The sequence below is a fragment of the Ochotona princeps genome, chromosome 29 (genome assembly GCF_030435755.1).
Source record: "Ochotona princeps isolate mOchPri1 chromosome 29, mOchPri1.hap1, whole genome shotgun sequence".
NCBI lineage: Eukaryota > Metazoa > Chordata > Mammalia > Lagomorpha > Ochotonidae > Ochotona > Ochotona princeps.
Window position 1 is genome coordinate 20,288,556 of NC_080860.1, and position 16,228 is coordinate 20,304,783.

The 16,228-nt window shown below is 49.3% G+C and overlaps 1 protein-coding gene across 1 annotated transcript in view; it reads left to right on the forward strand.

The window, feature by feature from the left end:
• Positions 1–16,228, forward strand: part of LOC101525532 (protein HIRA) — an 80,630-nt gene that overhangs the window by 3,551 nt on the left and 60,851 nt on the right. The gene's annotated exons all lie outside the window — the stretch shown is intronic.

Genomic DNA, 16,228 nt, shown 5'->3' on the forward strand with positions numbered 1-16,228 from the left:
CCCCTGTAGTGTTCTTTATATATTTTAATTCAGGCTGAACAACAGTAAACTTCAGTTAGATGAATATCATAGATTGATCAGAAACGAGAGCAGTTGGGTTTTACAGTATTTCGTCTGTCTTGAACGTGCCATCGGGTTTGCCACTATGCCATCACTGGGTCTTTTCCTGGGATTGTCACTCCTGGGCCAACAGTGCTCACGTCCAGCCTTTAGTGAAGCCCATCCTAACCAAGGCAGCCAGGGTTGAGAGAGGTTTGTGTCCTTCTTTGCCTCTGACAGTGTCAGGACAAAGGTATTCGGTGATTTTTCAACAATGGGATCATTTGCCAATCATTTTGTAGTGTGGGCTTTGTTCCCCATACCCCTGTGCTGTTTTTCACTCTCTTTGCAAAAAGGATTTTCAGACATCCTGAAATGTATGCTACATGAGTGTGAAAATTAATGCATGAAACACTCCATATGTAAAATACTTAGAGGGATGGTGTGGAATTAACAGGCTCATCTTCTACCTGCAAGTGTTGTGACATCCCGTATTACTGATGACTCAGGTCCTGGATGCTTTGACCCAGCTCCCTGCTTATAGCCTGGGAAGGCAGGGAGAATGACCCAAGTCCTTGGGCGCCTGCACCGGCATAGGAGGCTCAGAGGCGGCTGCTGTTTCTGGCTTTGGTTGGCTCAGCCCTGACTGTTGCAGCTATTCGGGGAGTGAACTAGTGGATGGAACATCTTTGCCTGTCTCTCTAATGTCTTTTTGCAAATAAGTCTTTCAAATAAAAATAAACATTTGGCACCCAGCGGCGGAGCCTAGCAGCTAAAGTCCTCGCCCTGAATGCCCCGGGATCCCATATGGGTGCCGGTTCTAATCCCGGCAGCTCCACTTCCCATCCAGCTCCCTGCCTGTGTCCTGGGAAAGCAGTTGAGGATGGCCCAAAGCCTTGGGACCCTGTACCCACGTGGGAGACCTGGAGGAGGTTCCTGGCTCCAGTCTCCGGATTGGTGCAGCACCAGCCATTGGGGATATTGGGGAGTGAATCATCAGGCAGAAGATCTTCCTCTCTGTCTCTCCTCCTCTCTGTGTATCTGGCTTTCCAATAAAAACAAATAAATTTAAAAAATAAACAAACAATGGCAAGGGAAAGAAAAAGGTACATCTGTACCTTTCTATTTTTTTTAATGTTTATTTTTTTAAAGATTTATTTATTTTTATTGGAAAGTCAGATATACAGAGAGGAGGAGAGACAGAGAGGAGGATCTTCCGTCCGATCATTCACTCCCCAAGTGACCACAACAGCCAGTGCTGCGCCGATCTGAAGCCAGGAGCCAGGAACCTGCTCCGGGTCTCCCACACAGGTGCAGGGTCCCAAGGCTTTGAACTGTCTCCTCGACTGCTTTCCCAGGCCACAAACAGGGAGCTGGATGGGAAGTGGAGCAGCTGGGACATGAACCTGTGCCCATCTGGGATCCTGGCTTGTTCAAGACGAGGACTTAAGCCGCTAGGCCACGCCGCCGGGCCCTGCCGTTATTTCTTAAGCAATTCATTACAGCAGCTGTTAGTGTATCTTTTTCATTGTGTTAGTGATTTTAAGTCATCTAGAGATGATTTAGAGAGCATGGCAGGACATGCCTAGATTCCCTGCTAGTACTTTTTATGCTATCTGAGAGACTTGAGCATGCTTGGATTTTGCTGTCTTGGGTGGGACCTGGAACAAGTCCTGGACACCAAGTTCAGCTTGCGTGGGGATGCAGGCTGGCAATGTAGTACTAAATAGGAGAGCGTGTGGGCAGGCCAGTGCGGCTGGCTGGTGCAGGGATACGTGGGTCGAGTGTGAGTAGGCAGGGCGAATCTTGACGGTGACAGTCTCTGATGGGTAGCTGTGAGATGGACTTAGTGGGTGGAGATCAAGGGTTCTCAAACAGAGCAGTGATGGCGGCATCCTTGGTTTTCATAAGTGGCCAGGCAAGGACCATAGGCTGAGCATGTGCGCCAGCAGGATGGTCCTTATCCAGAATTATCCAGCATCAGGCAGCAGAAGAGCCTGGGGTGAGACACCCTGCTATGTATAAAAATGTCCCACTGTGTCTGCCTTCTCCTCTGTCTGCCTCATCATTCTGACTGGGTTATATAGATATCATGACGTTTACAACTGGTTTCCTGAGAAAAATGTCTTGTTCTGGAGTCTCTGCACTGTGCACTTTACTAACTATGTGATCCAGAAGGCCTTTCCGCCTCTCCTCTCAGATCTGTTGAAGCCTCTTGAAGGCTCGAGAAATGGAGCTGTTCTCTGCAGTGTCTCTCACTGACACTGGATTACTTTAGAAGACAGTGGAGGGCCCGGCGGCATGGCCTAGTGGCTAAAGTCCTCGCCTTGAAAGCCCCATATGGGCGCCGGTTCTAATCCCAGAAGCTCCATTTCCCATCCAGCTCCCTGCTTACGGCCTGGGAAAGCAGTTGAGGACGGCCCAATGCATTGGGACACTGCACCCGCGTGGGAGACCTGGAAGAGGTTCCAGGTTCCCGGCATCGGATCGGCGCGCACCGGCCCGTTGCGGCTCACTTGGGGAGTGAATCATCGGATGGAAGATCTTCCTCTCTGTCTCTCCTCCTCTGTATATCTGGCTGTAATAAAATGAATAAATCTTTAAAAAAAAAAAAAGAAGGAAACAGTGGATTACTTTAGAAGAATGCCCTGTTGATGAGAATCCAGAAGAAATCTGAGCAGGGTTTTGCCTTGGGAGATAATGCTTGCGGGGGTTTTCCTGATTGATACCCTCCCTGGTGATAAGCTCAGTGAGTCCCCCATAGGGCTCTGCCTGTGTGCTGGGCCAGGACAGGCAAAAGCCGCAGGAGGGACCAAGGCCGCCCAGGGCAGGAGGAGCTGTCCCTTGTGTTTGGATCTGTGGATGTAACCATGGGCTGGGTCTCCATGGAAGATTGTGGTAGAGAAGATGGCTCTCAGGAGCTGAGGCCTGCGGAGAAGATCCAGAGCACGTAACAGGTGAGGCCAAGAAGACCTAGAACGTGTTATAGGTGAGCCTGAGGTCTAGAACATGTGACAGGGGAGGCTGAGGAGGAGACCTAGAGCCCATTACAGGGGAGTCTGAGAACATGTTACAGGGGAGGCCGAGGAGATCCTAGGACATGTGACGGGAGGCTGAGGAGGAGACCTAGAGCCCGTTACAGGGGAGGCTGACTGCATGAGGAGGCCAGGCAGCACTGAGGCAGAGCCTAGAACCTCTTGCTGGGAGCTTGACTTCCTCCTTCACGGCGGGAGAGGGAAGTGCCTAGGTTTCCCAGGAGGATTTTGATGTGTCAGGAAAGCCTTGGGGGACTTAATGGGTTGTTCCTAGGTGTTGGGGAGAGAAGCTGAGGGAAGTGGGGAGGCCCGGGGTGGAGGGGGTGAAAGGGGAGGCCTGAAGATGGGGAGAAATGCAAAAGGATGGTCCTGCTCTCATGGTCAGGGGACTGTGTGTAGCTTCTGGTTATTTTGTGTGTATATATATATAGATATATAGATAGATATGTATGTATAGGAAAGTTAGATATACATGGAGGAGGAGAGACAGAGAGGAAGATCTTCCATCCGATGACTCACTCCCCAAGTAGCTGCAACGGCCAGAGCTGAGCTGATCCAAAGCCAGAAGCCAGGAGTCTCTTCCGGGTCTCCCACACGGGTGCAGTGTTCCAATGCATTGGGCCATCCTTAACTGCTTTCCCAGGCCGTAAGCAGGGAGCTGGATGGGAAGCAGATCAGCTGGGACACGAACGCGCCCATATGGGATCCCAGCGCGTTCAAGGTGAGAGAACTTTAGCTGCTAAGCTTCTGTGCTGGGCCCACTTCTTGTTACTCTTGAGGAAAGTATAGATATAGGCTAGTAAGTAGGGTTCTTTAAACATTTGTTTTTCTGTAACAAGTTACTGAAAATGTGCTTTCATTTTGTCAGCAGAATTACTGTTAAGCAGCATAGGAGGGATTGTTGAGCAGCCTTGGTCTGGCCGTGACCAGTAAGGCCAGTTAGTGGATCTGATGCCATTGTGCTGATCCTGGGTCTTGGCAGTGAGTAGGGAGATGGGCTGGGTCTGCCTAGTCCCCACCCTTTTCCCCAGAGTGTGCCAGCCTGTCCATTCATCTGTTAGGTGTGCCTCTAGGCTACAGGTGTCTAGAAAGTGAAGCAGAGATCTGGACTGAGCCCTAGGCCCCAAAACTTGGTGCAAGTAGATTTTTTTTTTATCTATTTTATTGTATTGTTGTTGACAATCTTTACATAGTTAATTGCGGTTAAAAAAAAAGGTTCAGGGGGTATAGGGAAGTGGGTAATACTGTTATGTCCATATTGTTTCCATCATGTATCTGAGGTAAAGGGGGATATTGAGGGAGAAGCCCCACCCGGTTTCCCGCCCACCCCAAGTCCCGGATGTGGGGCATGCTCTGAGATATGTGCTCAAGTGGTGTTAATAGTTCTCCAGTTATGAATCGCTGCCAGTTTCGCTCGATGAGGTTGTCCACTGATTGATATGGTCCATCATAAAGTCTCCGTTTGCCCCATATTTCACTGCCAACATATAGCTGAGATGAATGATTGACCTGTTCTGTCTTCTGTCTTTTCTTGGTTAAAGTTCTGAGTCCAGCAGTTCGATTGGGGAGATCTCCAAAGAAACCTTGAGGTATTCCCAGACTAGTTTCTTGTATGTTCTAGCAAGCACAGGGCCCGGCACAGTCCTTCACCCCGATCAGCTGGTGGTTGCAATTGCTGTGTTGGTTCTGTTTTCGGTCACGAGTTGATGCAAGTACATTTATCACCCTGGCAAGATGAGCAGCAGCATCCAGAGAACCAAGTGGTGCTTTTGACATGTCCATCTTGCTCAGAAGTGGAGAGGGGTATTGCAGCTCTTGTGTGCTGTCTGTCTGCTCCTCTGACAGGCCAGTCTGTAGGAGCAAGTCTGGAAAGCCAGGCGCTGCTGGGGGCAGGGGAGTACCAAGGGGTTTGTTGAGGAATGGCCCCTGATGCTGTCCAGCCAGTGAGGTAAAGGAGAGATTTGTTGGAGATAAAAGATGCCTGGCAGGCTGGTCCCTTCTGCTGGGCTTCCTGGGTCTGCTAGTGGCAGCTGACTTGTGACCAAGAGGACATTACTCACCCAGAGAATGATGGCCCGCTGGAAGAGTGTGGCTCTGCCGGCTGCTCAGGTAAGGAACCTTGACAGTGCCCTCTCTCAAGATTACCTGAAGTGATAGAATACTCTTTTTTTTTTTTTAAAGATTTATTTACTTATTACAAAGTCAGATATACAGAGAGGAGAGACAGAGAGGAAGATCTTCCGTCCGATGATTCACTCCCCAAGTGAGCCGCAACAGGCCAATGCGCGCCGATCCGAAGCCGGGAACCACGAACCTCCTCCAGGTCTCCCACGCGGGTGCAGGGTCCCAAGGCTTTGGGCCATCCTCAGCTGCTTTCCCAGGCCACAAGCAGGGAGCTGGATTGGGAAGTGGAGCTGCCGGGATTAGAACCGGCGCCCATATGGGATCCCGGGGCGTTCAAGGCGAGCACTTTAGCCGCTAGGCCACGCCACCGGGCCCGATAGAACACTCTTGGCAGTGGGTTTTGTGGTATTAGCAGATAAAGTGGCCACTTGGAATGCCAGTGTCCCATATGAGTGCCAGCTTGTGTCCTGGCTGCTCCACTTCCGATTCAGCTCTCTGATAATGGCATGGGAAAGAAGCAGAGGATGGCCCAAGATACCTGGATGAAGTTTCTGACTCCTGGCACGACTTAGTCCAGGCTGTTGGCAGCGATCTAGCAAGTGAACTAGTGGTGGAAAGATCTTTCCATCTCTGCTCCTTGCTTTCCTTTGTAACTGATTTTCAAACAAATCTTTTTTTTTTTTTAAGATTTATTTATTTTTATTGCAAAGTCAGATATACAGAGAGGAATAGAGAGAGGAAGATCTTCCGTCTGATGATTCACTCCCCAAGTAGCCACAGTGGCCGGTGCTGTGCTGATCTGCAGCCAGGAGCCTCTTTTGGGTCTCTGTGTGAGTGTAGGGTCCTAAGGCCTTAGTTCATCCTCTATTTCCTTCCCAGACCACAAGCAGGGAGCTGGATGGGAAGCAGGGACGCCAGGATTAGAACTGGCGCCAGTATGGGGTCCTGGCCCTTGCAAGTTGAGGACTTTATCCACTTGGCTACTGTACTGGGCACGCGCACACACGCACGCACACATACATACATACATACATACATAAATATATGGAGTAGCAGAATGCCTATTTTTATATTTGTTTTTTGTTTATTTGAAAGAGTGAGTGAGAGAAAGATGTTCATTAAGTACTTCACTCTCCAGGTGACCCCAGTGACTGGGCTATGCCAGACCAAACCGGGAGCCAGGAGATTCTGCTGGGTCTGCCATGTGGGTGCACGAAATCTTAATCTTCTTTCCCGGGTGCATTAATAGCGAGCAGGTTTGGAAGTGGAGCGGCTGGGTGTTGAAACAGTGCCTGTATGGGATGCTGACATCACACGCAGTGGCTTAACCCACCAGGCCACAACACTGGCCCCTTGAAGCTCTGTGACTTACAGCGGAAATGCAACATCTGCAACAGTCCAGGAAGTGATGGCAACAGTTGTAGTGCGATGAGGTGATGTGATCTCCACAGGCTGTGCGAGATGTGAGAGGGAGGAGTTGGGAGTCACCCAGACGGTAGGGGACCTTAGCTCAGTCTTTCTCTTTCATTTGAGAAGCCGTGTTCTGTTCCGACACTGGCCACTTCTCTTTAGGAGAGATCCTTGGAAGAACGCTGTCAGCCACATGTACAGTATGGTGTTAGGAGTCTGCTTGTGCTAGAAAAGTGTTGTGCTGGGGCTGGGGCCGGGGCTCAACAGGCTAATCCTCCACCTTGAAGTGTCAGCATCCTCTGTGGGCATTAGTTTGTGTCCTGGCTGCTCCACTTCCGATCAAGTTCCCTGCTTATAGCCTGGGAAAGCAGTGGGGGTAGCCCAAGTCCTTGAGGCCTTGCACCCCCATGGGAGACCTGGAGGAGTCTTCTGGTTCCAGACTTCAGATTGGCTCAGCTCTGGCTGTTGCAGCCAACTGGGGAGTGAATCAGTGGGTGGGAAATCTTTCCCTCTTTATCTGCCTTCCCAATAAAAATAAATCTTCAAAAAAAAAAAATTGTTGTTCTGTAGCCGCTGAGTGTCTTGGACCTTCTAAACTTGATAGATTTCTCCTGAGACATGCTTTGCCTTTCCTCTCTGGCATTTTGTTTTCAAAAATCCTCTGGTCAGGGAGTTAGGAACAGGAAGACCTGTAGCCCAGCTTTAGACTTTGAGTCTTCCCCCTTGGCCTGATTGGGCCAGTTAGGTCGTGTGCCCTCCGTACACCGATGACCTTAGCTTAATGGAGGGGTGGATGCCTGAAAATCCAGTTTCTAGAGAAGTCCTCCTGGAAAGTTAGCTCCCAGGGCAGAGGCTTTGTCTTTGCTTACGTCCTATTTTGACAGCACAAGGCAGTGTGTACCACACACTATACCAGTCATTCAGGAGATAGTGAATACCGAATACTGAAAAGGTGACCAGAAACACACCAGTGTCTGCTGTCCTTGGCTAGTAGAGTTGATTTGCTTCAGGAGGCTTTTTCTTTTTAAGATTTATGATTTATTTATTTTTATTGCAAAGTCAGATATACAAAAAGGAGGAGAGACAGAGAGGAAGATCTTCCCTCTGATGATTCACTCCCCAAGTGACCGCTGCGGCTGGAGCTGAGCCGATCTGAAGCCAGGAGCCAGGAGCTTCTTCTGGGTCTCCCACACAGGTATAGGGTCCCAAGACCTTGGGCTGTCCTCGACTGCTTTCCCAGGCCACAAGCAGGGAGCTGGATGGGAAGTGGAGCAGCCAGGATTAGAAACAGACCCATCTGGGATCCTGGTGCGTTCATGGTGACAACCTTAGCCACTAGGCCATTGCACCAGGCCCCAGGAAACTTGTTCACTCTGGCTGGCTCTTTTTTTTTTTTTTTTTTTTTTTTTTTTACTATTTTTACATAGTTGATTGGGGCACAAAAGGTCAAGGGCTACAGGGAAGTGGGTGAGACTGTTGTTTCCAGGGCCCGGCGGCATGGCCTAGCGGCTAAAGTCCTCGCCTTGAAAGCCCCGGGATCCCATGTGGGCGCCAGTTCTAATCCCGGCAGCTCCACTTCCCATCCAGCTCCCTGCTTGTGGCCTGGGAAAGCAGTCGAGGATGGCCCAATGCATTGGGACCCTGCACCTGCGTGGGAGACCCGGAGGAGGTTCCTGGTTCCCGGCTTCGGATCGGCGCACATTGGCCTGTTGCGGCTCACTTGGGGAGTGAATCATCGGACGGAAGATCTTCCTCTCTGTCTCTCCTCCTCTGTGTATATCTGGGTGTAATAAAATGAATAAATCTTTAAAAAAAAAAAAAGACTATTGTTTCCACATTATTACTTTTTTTTTCCTGAATCTGGAATAAAGGGGGAGATTAAGGGAGAAGCCCCACCCAGCCTCCCAGCCATCCCCGGTCCCCGATGTGGGGCATGTTCCGAGGGTCCTGCTCGAGTGGTTTTGATAATTAAACAGTTCTGAATTGCTGCCAGTCTTGCCATTTCAAGCACAATGAGGTCGCTGCAGAATCCAGTGGTTGACATGGTCCACTTTAGAGTCTCTGTTTGCCCAGATTTTCTTTTTTTTTTTTTTTTTTTTAAAGATTTATTTTATTTTTTATTACAAAGTCAAATATACTTAGAGGAGGAGAGATAGAGAGGAAGTGGAGCTGCCGGGATTAGAACCAGCGGCCATATGGGATCAAGGCGAGGACCTTAGCCACTAGGCCACACTGCCGAGCCCATTGCCCAGATTTTCACTGCCAACACATGGCTGGGGTATTTGATTGATTTGTTCTGTCCTCTGTCCTCCGTTGTGGCACAGGTGTCCCCTGCAGGTTCCGATGGACTGCCACATCATTCATGTGTACCTGGATGTGCTGTCCACTACTCCGTCTGAGCCTCTGAGGAGGCTCGGCTCTGGCACTTGCACTCCATGGCATATCATGGAACCTGCACTTCTCTTCATGGTTGGGGTTCTGAGTCTGGCAGTTTGATTGGGGAGATCCCAAAGAAACTTTGTTTGAGGTGATCCCAGACCAGATTCTTGCGTGTTCTTGCCAGTGCAGGGCCTGCTTGGCTCATGTTTTTGTTTTTTGTTGTTGTTGTTTTTGGTGTTTTTTTTTTTTACATTTTTACATAGTTAATTAGGGTAAAAATGTTCAAGGGCTATAGGAAAATGGGTAAGACTATAATTTCCATATTGTTTCATTCATGCATCTGAGGTAAAGGGAGCTATTGAAGGAGAAGCCCCACCCAGTTTCCCACCCACCCCAGGTCCCAGTTTCCCACCCACCCCAGGTCCCGGATGTGGGGCATGCTCCGAGATTTTTGCTCAAGTGGTTTTGATAGTTCACCAGTTATGAATCGCTGCCCAGCTCACCACTCCAAGCACGATGAGGTCGTTGAAGAATCCACTGATTGACGTAGTCTATCAATAGAGTCTCCGTTTGCCCAGTATTTCGCTGTCAACATATAACTGAGGTGGTTGATTTATTCTGTCTTCTGTCTTTTCTTGGTTAGGGTTCTGAGCCCGGCATTTCGATTGGGGAGATCCCCAAAGAAACTTTGTGTGAGGTGTTCTCAGACCAGATTCTTGTATGTACTAGCAAGTACAGGGCCCGGCACAATCCATTGCCCTGATCAGCTGGTGGTTGCAGTCGCTGGGTTGGTTCTGTTTTCAGCCCCGACTTCCACTGGAACCAATGGGTGTTGCAGTCCAGCTTGGTTCTGCCCAGCACACATTCAGCATCACTTAAATAAGTGGGAGCTGCAGCCTGGTCAGAGCAACCCACAATAAGCCCCACCAGGTCCGCCTCCTACCCTGGTTTGCCAGTATGTGTAGCCGACCTGGCTGGCTCTTGTAATAGATCAGATTGTGTGTGGTGAGGGAGGCACTCTGTCCAAACTCTTCCAAGGAGATCCTTATGTGATTGTATCTTTCAGAGCTTTTATGAAGGGAAGTAAATGACACAGAACAGATAGCGACTACCCTGGAACACCTTCCGTGAAGAGGAAATCCATTTAGATCAAAATGTGTTGCCCGAGGGCCTGGAGCGGTAGCCTAGCTGCTGTGGTCCTTGCCTTGCAAGTGCAAGGATCCCATGTGGGCACCGTTTCTAATCCTGGCCACCCCACTTCCTGTCCAGCTCCAATAAAGGTAAACAAATCTTAAAAAAGGTATTTATTTTTTTATTGGACAATCACATTTACAGAGTGAAGGAGACACAGAGGGATAGATCTTCCACCTGCTGGTACATTTCCCAAGTGGCCACAATGCCAGAGGTAAGCCAATCCGAATCCAGGAGTCAGGAGCTGCTTCTGGGTCTCCTAAGCAGGTGCAGGGTCTCAAGGCTTTGGACTGTCCTTGAGTGCTTTTCCCAGGCCACAAGCAGGGAGCTGGATGGAAAGTAGAGCAGCCGGGACATGAACCAGAGCCCACATGGTATCCCAGTGCAAACAAGGCCAGGACTTTAGCCACTAGGTTACTGTGCCAGGTCCAAAACTTTTTTCCTTTTATTTTTATTTATTTATTTTTAAATTTTTATTACAAAGTCAGATAATCATAGAGGAGGAGAGACAGAGAGGAAGATCTTCCATCCTGTGATTCACTCCTCAAGTGAGCGCAAGGGCCAGTTCTACGTGCCGATCCGAAGCCGGGAACCAGGAACCTCTTCCTGGTCTCCCACGCGGGTGCAGGGTCCCAAAGCTTTGGGCCATCCTCGACTGCTTTCCCAGGCCACAAGCAGGGAGCTGGATGGGAAGTGGAGCAGCTGGGATTAGAACCGGCGCCCATATGGGATCCTGGTGCATTCAAGGCGAGGACTTTAGCTGCTAGGGCCCACTTTTTTCCTTTTAAAGGCTGTATGCTATTCCATTGCGTGTCTAAACTTGTTTATCTATTTATACGTCCATGGACATTTGAGTTACCTGTTGACTGTTGTGAATGATGCTTCTATGAATATGGATATGTAAATAAATATCCCCCCATTTTTTATTTTATTTTTAGTTTGTAATATTGTTTACAGAATTGAAAGGGATGCATCCCCATGTGGACTTCTGTTAGGATGGGGAGGGTCAGGCATGGAGGAAGATTGGTTTTTCAGTTTTCCTTTTTTTCCTTTTGTGTACACAGTCGGGAAGGGGTTGCTCTTTTTGTCCAACTTTACCGGCATGCAGGAATGGGGGATGATTATGTGATAACTGCTTAAAGACCCTGATAAGCGGAAGAAGGTTCCAAGGGTGTTTCTGGGGTGGTTTCGATAGTTCAGAGAAGTTGTTGGTTTCATTTCCAGGATTGAGACAATCTTTCCAAGGTTGGTCTGTTTTTGGTTGATAGAGTCTGCCTTAGGGTATCCACATACCCAGGAACATGCTACAAAGCTTGGCCTGCTCTGCTGTCTGTCCTCTCACAAGGCAGTCCACATCCCCTGCTGCTCTGTGTGCCTGTGGGCATGCTGTCCACTGCACAGGCATCAGCAACTGAGGAGGCCCAGTCCACATAACATGTACTCCAAGGTCTGGCCGCACAGCCTGTGGCCAGGGACTGAGTCCAGCAGTCTAGCTGGGGGGTCCGCCAAGAAACCTCTCCTGCAGTGATCTCAGACTTGATTCTTTTGTGTGTGTCAGCCAGTTGAGGATCAGGTTTGGTCTGTCTCCCACACTAGACAGCTCAAATACTGGTGGATACAGTTGAGTGGTCAGTTCTTCCCCACCCCTACATCATGCAAATCGACAGGTACTATGGCCTAGCTTCGCTAGCCCACCATAGACCTAGACCACACGTACTAGCTGGTTGCATGGCCCATCCAGGGTGACCTCTAGCACTGGTTTTTGCATGTGTCAAACTCTGCTATGGCCTAGTCCAGCCTAGCCCACGTTCCATCCAGCTCTTGTGCATGCCCATGGGTCCTGGAGCTTAGTTCAGCCCAACCTGTTCTGTTCCCAGCACTCATGTATGCCACCAGGTGTCGCCGCCTTGTCCAGTCTGGTTGAATCTCAGCCCTGGTTCTTGGACTCAGCAGCAGTAAGTATAGCTTAGTAGTGCAGTGCCCATGGTTCTACTAGACATGCTCCCAGTCCTGGATCTTGTGTCTGCAATGGAGTACTGCAGGCCAGTCTGACATGATGCTCGCACCCAGTCCTGGCACCTGCCAACTATTGTAGCTTAGCCCAGCTGGCCTGCACTTATTTTGGTTTTCATGAGCACCAGCAGGTGCCACAGCCTTGCCCACCTTGATCCACTCACAGCCTCGTCTCTTGCACTCTCCAGTGGGAACTGCAGAGCAGCAGGGGAGTCCCCACAGTTCTCCTACCAGGCCTGTTCCCAGCCCCAGGTTTTGCGTGTGCTGATGGGTAGTTTGACCCAACCTGGCATGGTCTCTCACTTGCGGGTGTTGCAGCCGAGCCTAGTCTAGCCAGGCACAGCCCACGCCCTATCTGGCCTTTGTGCATGCCAGCAGATGCTGCAGCCTGGTCTGACCTGGCTGGCCCTGCCCCCTACCCCCTGCCCAGGCTGTTGTGTTTCCCAGCAGGAGCTGCAGCCTGGTAGGGAAGTTCACCAAGTTCCCCTACAGGCCTGCTCCCAGCTCCAGATCTCAGTGATCTGATCTCAGTTCTGGCCTTTACATGTGCCAGTGGTTGCTGCAGCCTGACCCCACCCAGCCTCCTTCCAGCCCTAGCTCCTGCACGTGTTGGGTGGCTTTCTGTCAGGTGAGTTCTGTCGTCTGACTTGGCCTGTCACCTGTAACCTTATATAAGGTCTGGACAACTTTTTTTTTTTTCCTAAGCGAGTCAGCAATGACAACGCCATCAGTATAGTAAATTACAAGTTTTTGTGGGTCTAGTTGGGAATCTGTAAACCAGGACTACCTCCCGGTGGAACATTAACAGAGGAATGAAGGTGTTTCTACAGAAGTAGAGTAGACGTACACTGCTGACCATTCCATGTGAAGGCAAAGTGGTTCTGATTGCTGTTCCCCAGAAGGACGGAGACAAAGGCCTTGGCCACGTGAGTGCCAGTCTCCCGTGTGCACCTCAGCTGCCTCTGCGACAGCAACAATGTCAGGAACTGCAGAAGCTCAGAGCACGTCTCACAGAGGCGAGCCCACAAGTCCCCTACAGAATCTGCCCCCCGGATATGGTTCTTTTGTATTCTGGTGGGTGCTGAGGCACAGCCCCACTCTCTGTTCTGACACTTGTGGGTGGGTACTGCATCTTAGCATGCCTCCCCAACCACAGCTTTCGCAGTGCCAAAAGTGCCCCGGTATTGTGGGTGACGCCATTTAGTCAACGCAGGTCTCCCAAATGGCTGGGTGCTTTGACCTGACTCAGACGTGCCCTCTCAACTATGTAAACAATATTAAAACTAAATACGTAAACAATATTAAAAATAAAATTTAGAGGCTGGTAACCTATTGGCTAAATGCTCACCTTGCATCCACCCGGATCCCATATGGATACCAGTTCGTGTCCTGACTGCTCGGCTTCCCATCCAACTCTCTGCTTGTGGCCTGGGGAAGCGGTAGAGAATGGCTCAAAGCCTTGGGACCCAGCACCCTCACAGGAGACCTACCAGAAACTCCTGGCTCCTGGCTTCAGATTGGCTTCAGATTGGCTCAGCTATTTGGGAAGTAACCAGCAGATGGAAGAGCTTTCTCTCTGTATCTCTTCTCTCTGTATATCTGCCTTTCCAATAAAATAAGTAAATCTTTTTTAAAAACCCTTAAAGTTAAATTAGAAAGTGAAAAACATTAGTGGTAATTGCATTGACTCTATAGGTCGCTTTGAGTAATTTTGACACTGTAAAGATGCTGAGCCTTCCAACCCAGGATTTTGCTGTGTCCCCGCTGTTGTGTCTTGTGAAGGTATCCTTCAGCCGTGCTTTGTAGCTTACAGTGTACAGGCAAACGTTTCCTTGCTTAATTTATTCCCAAGTGTCTTATTTATTTATTTTTAATTATTGTAGTTGGGATTACTTTCTGGATTTTTTTTTCAGGTTTTTCACTGTTAATGAATAAAATCATAGCTACTTATTTTTGATTTTACGTCCTGCATCTGTCAAATTTATTCATTAAAATCAATGCTTTTTTTCCTATGGAATCTTCAGAGTTTTCTACGTACAAGATCATGTCATCTGTACCCATCTGCTATTTTAACCTTTTTAACTTCTTTTTATTATCATTTTATGATACAGTTCCATATGCCCTGGAATTTCCCTTATCCTCTCCCCAATTCCCTCCCTCCTCACTGAGTTCCTTATATCATATATCATTAGTATAATATAGTTCTTCATACACAGTCATATGTCCATTATTGCCGGCATGGACAGTGGCAGAGTCCAGCATCCTATTGTCAAGATATAGTTAACAGTTTCAGTGGGAGTCCATCATTGTCTGAAAGTAGAGATGCATACTGCATTGTATCCTCACATCTGGATATGATAGTCTCCATTACACAGTTACTATACATCCCCTTAAATGAGAAGTCACAAAACAAAATCAATAACAGGAAGAAAAATAGAAATTAACGACATCATGAAGTTAAATAACATGCTACTGAATGACTAATGTGTGTCGCTGAAGAAATGAAAAAGAAAATCAAGAACCTTCTTAAAGAAAATGATGCTACTGTATTATCTGTGAGCCTTTAGTGGATGGTCTGAATGCCTTACTGCTGGGGCTCTGCCTCACCTCTCCTGCTCAGCTGCAGGGCAGCACTTAGGCCATTTCTTCTATCCCTTTCTCTCTCTGTCCAAATGCCCACAGTAGCTGGAACAGACCATGTTGAAGCCAGGAGAAGGAACTGAATCTGGGTCTCCTTGTGCTTGAGCTGGCAGTGCTGTGTCTCAGGTTGGCCCTGGCAGGGAGCTGAATCGGGAGCTGGGTGGGCGTTGGGTTTGATCCCAGGCACTCAGCGTGGGATGCAGCAGCCCTCAGCAGCACTGTGGCTAGTTGAGGCGCTGCCTAAAATCCCCCCACCTCTGGCTGGCTCCTCAACCTCTGAGACTTGATTAAGTTGTTCATATTTGCAAGAATCCTCGGGCTTAATTCGCTGCGGTGTCCTGAGAGGGCCATGGGCCTCAGCTGCACATAGTACACTCCACCTTAGCAGGTCATCAGGACCCAGTGGGCTTAGCACACAGTGCCAGCTAGCACTCCGTCCTTCCCTCCCTCTCCTTCCCTCCCTCTCCTGCCTCCTGTGTCTCTCACCATGGCCTCTGCATGGGCTCCCCTAGGCAGTGTCATCTTCAGTCTAAGCAGACCTAACCCTATCCCTGTACCACAGCATGGAAAGCTGCAGGCTCTGAGCTAGAGGTCTGGATGCCTTGGGCAGCAGTCCTAATCCCTCTGCGTCTCAGTGCTCAGTTTATTACTCAGCTCTACACAGATATCAGAACGTGTTGAAGTTTAGGGAAGGTGGGTTCGGCATTGGACATGCCCCAGGGTGGCTCTGGCTGGAAAACACTGCTGGAGGCTGGCCGGCCGTGGCTGTGCCAATGGGCCCTGGTGAGGGAGCTTTGCTGATGGGACTAGGTCTCCTCTCTGCTACTGTCTTTACCATTCTTGAAACTTTTGTATACTAAATTTCACAAGATTCTTAGAGATGCTAGTTTATCTCTTCCCTCTGATGTCCAGTAGGACTCATAGCCTGAGCCTCAGTGCTGGCTGCCACAGTCAGTCTTTTAAGGATTTTTTTGTTTAAAAGGCAGAATTACCCAGAGAGAGAGATTGAGATCTTCCATTTGCTAGTTAATTTCCCAAATGGCCAAGTCAGGATCCAGGAGCTTCCTTTGGGTCTCCTATTTGTTGTAGGGGACTAAGCACTTTAGCCATGCTTTGCTGCTTTTACAGGTTCATTAACAGGGGACTGGATTGAAATTGGAGGGCCCAGTGCTATAGCCTAGTGGCTAAAGTCCTTGCCTTGCCTGTGATGGGATCCTATATGGGCGCTGGTTCCTGTTCCGGCTGCTCCACTTCCTATCCAGCTTCCTGTTTGTGGCCTGGGAAAGCAATAGAGGATGGCCCAAAGCTTAGGGACCCTGCACCCACAGAAGACCCAGAAGAAGTTCGTGGCTTCAGATTGGCTCAGCTCCAGCCGTTGCAGCCACTTGGGGCCTCTC